Here is a 3,500-nt window from a genome sequence, read left to right as displayed (position 1 = left end):
TTAATAAATAATTTCCTAGCATAACATTTGTAAAGAAAAATAATTTCCATATACAAATAAACTAGGATAATAATTTGACTCAAGAATGCAATTAGCTGCTTAAATAATTAAGACAATAAGTGTAATAATTGACATACTTTTTAAAATTAAATGAAAAAAAAGGACTTATCTTTATGTACATCTTAACTAAATTTGATTAAATAGGAACTTGATGATCCAAATTATGTTAGACTATTGGGTCTAATTTTGGGATGCTCTAAAAAATGGTTTTGATTAAGAAAGTAGCAAGAGCAAGGGTGATGACCCTTAATACAACAACCCGAAGGTCGTAAGAGAGACAACAAAACAAGGGAGAAATCCCTGAAAAACATGGTCGGACAGGCCAAAAGAAAATTCTTGTCAAACTAGCAACAACCTAGAACCCCACTCAAGGAAGGGGAGAGACACCTGAACTTTGACAAGGAGGGGTTTGAGGGAGGGGAGAAGATTTTCTCTTTCACCTATGGTGAACCATAGTCTAGGCAATACTGTTATTGGGACCATCAAAATAAATATCAAGTCGGGAGGGCCCTGCTAGAGCACAATCAAAGACACTAGTAGAGTGTTGCTACAAAACATCAACAGGCTGTTGCAGGGGAACCACATCAGGAGTAGAATTGGTAGGAGTAGAATGAAGATGCAAAATAGGAACAACAGGAGTTGAATCCTTGGGGATAATAACAACAACATCGACAACAGTTACATCAGTACTAGTAAGAGGCATAACATCATCCCAAGAGGAGGTCTCATCCTCTTGAGAGGAGTCAATAGAGTTAGAAGAATAGACCATCAAGTGATTAGTTGTAGCATCCTTCCACCAAGTAGCAACACCTTTGTGATGTGGAAGTGATCAAACCAAAGCTAAATGACTCATAGAGAAGCATTTCTAGCAGCGAAAGGGGAGGCCCTCAATATCCAACAGTTGAGTCCAAGGCCTATCCCCAACCATAAGAACCACATCCCTAAGGAGAGGCAATGAGATGTCAATATCAATTAAGATGTAGGGAAAGGTGGAGTGACCCATGAAAGACATGGCATCATCAAACTTCAAGAATCGGCCAATAGAGTTAACGATGGCCTTGTAGCAAGAATGCTCCTAGAAATGAAGAAGAAGGTTTGAAAGGCGAACCCAAATCGAATGCACATTAAGTGGTTCAATGAGAGGGTTAAAAGAAGTTGTCCAGGGCTTAATAGAGAGGGAGTGAACTCCCCAAGTCCAGAACTTGCCCAAAATCAAGTCACAATCAGACGAAGTAAGGGAAGCAATGAAATAGTATAGAGCACAAGGAAAAAGCTCAATACTATGAGCAACCAGAGGCTTCCATGAATCACTCACCTAGCGATGAAGCTCCGGTAATGAAGGTCAAAGCAGAGAGAACTTTTACACCAATGTACAACATTGATAGAACCCAATATTGTCCACAACATCCTATCCACAAACCACCATAGGGGAGGACTTGGCATAGGGAAGAGGATGAACCCCCTTGGGGGGTTGGGCAGTAGATCTGGCCACACAAGCAAAGATGCACTTATGAGAAAAAGAAGAAGGTATGGGTAGGACATAAGAACCCACAATAGGGTCGCCATTAGAAGCAACATCATCAGATGGAGGAGCAACATCATTAACCTGAGCATCCACAACAACAACAACCCTAGGAAGGTCATCCATGAGGTGGAAGGGCATGAACCACCCATAGTTAGGGCAGGAGCACCAACGACAACTACTATGGCACCTATGCAAGAGGGAGGGGGACATCCACCTAATGCAGAGGGCATGGATGTAGGAGGAACGACGAATGGGGCCTAATAAGAGAGAGCAATGTTCAAAATTGAGCAGGCGAGAGAAGCACCCAGAGCGAGGATGGAGGAGCTCAAACCCCCAACATGAAGGCCAAGGCTCCAAGGGGGGTTGCATGCAAAGCAACATCATTCAAAGTCTTTTGGGCAAGAGAGTCTTTGGCCATCATAACATTCATATAGTTAAATGTTATGTTAACATGCTTTAAAAATGTTAACTAACTTCTACTTTGATTTATATCCCTTCCATGCCCATAAAAATGAATCTTGGTCACAAATTTAAACTATTTGCACATAAATGAACTACATATTCCTAGGCCAATCAAATATGCTCACCTTGCCTTTTGAAATTTATATCTAGAAGGAAAAGTAATATTGGAAAATACCTTTAAGAGTTTGATAGTATGTTTAGCTTTACTCAAAAAAAGAAAAATTCATCATCTAAAGAGCTTTAATTCAACTTGTATTATTACATAAAGAAAATTACATTAGCAAATACATTTCAAAAGGCAAGGTGAAAATACAATTTATAATAATACAAGTTGACTAAAAGCTCCTTAGATGATGAAATAAGATCAGGGTGCATACTTTTATGCAACACCCTGACAACAGACAATTTATAATGTACTTTACACTTGAGTTGGCATATAACAACTAGCTGGAAAAAAATTGGTTTGCACCCACATTGAAGTTTGAATTTAGAAGTTTAGGGGTCATTTGCACACTATAGAAATGGACCTAGGTAAAAGAATGAATAGGTTGGAGATCTATATACCTAATCATAGATGAGACTAAGTTAGGCTTAAATTATGTGTCAACTTTAATGCTCAAGCATATCACTTACATAGTACATTCATTTCATTAGGAACATAACTCAATCAATCCCCAAAACAAACCAAATTAAATTAGAAGTTTATACTTTATAAAGTGTTACAATATTTTTTAGATTTTATTTTTTATGTTGTAATTTTACTTTAAAGAAGTATATTTTTACTTATATTTTATCAGTGCATTAAGGTACAATGGCTAGATTTATGAATACTTTGTCATAGAGTCCGTATTTGAATAAGAACTTGATTTTGCTCATACACTTTTATAGGTTGTACATTTCCTTTTTAAATCAACAAGAAAACTATAGAAAACAAATTACGTAAAATGTAACATGAAATTCAAGACACTATCACTTGTGATACACCTTTTGACACTCTAAAGAACTAAAGCAATTAAATCAATATTATTCATGCAAATTTTAAATTAAAAAAATTAATAAACTAAAACATCTTAATTTATATAAATATAATCTGTATAGATTATTTATAAATTTTATTTGTTTTGAACCCATCTTGATAATAGATCATAGAATGTGATCCAAATCATTGATACAAATAAAATTTACATAATTAAATCCAAAAAAAAAACATTATAATTTATAAAAACCATTCTTAATATTTTAAAATCTCACAAATATAAGAAAATAATCTCCCATACATAACTTGGCAAATGTTTTATTCCCTCTAGGGGAAGAGCACCAATAGATAACATAGTTCCCATAACCGTCACCTTATTGTCATGTTGACCCCCCAATAGCCGTCATAGTGAACACACCATTAATAAATTTGTTTTGTACCAATAGCCGAGCATTTTTTGTAATTAATTGGCCCATT

The sequence above is a fragment of the Cryptomeria japonica genome, chromosome 5 (genome assembly GCF_030272615.1).
Source record: "Cryptomeria japonica chromosome 5, Sugi_1.0, whole genome shotgun sequence".
NCBI classification, from domain to species: Eukaryota; Viridiplantae; Streptophyta; class Pinopsida; order Cupressales; family Cupressaceae; genus Cryptomeria; species Cryptomeria japonica.
Note: the sequence above shows the minus strand (reverse complement) of the source record.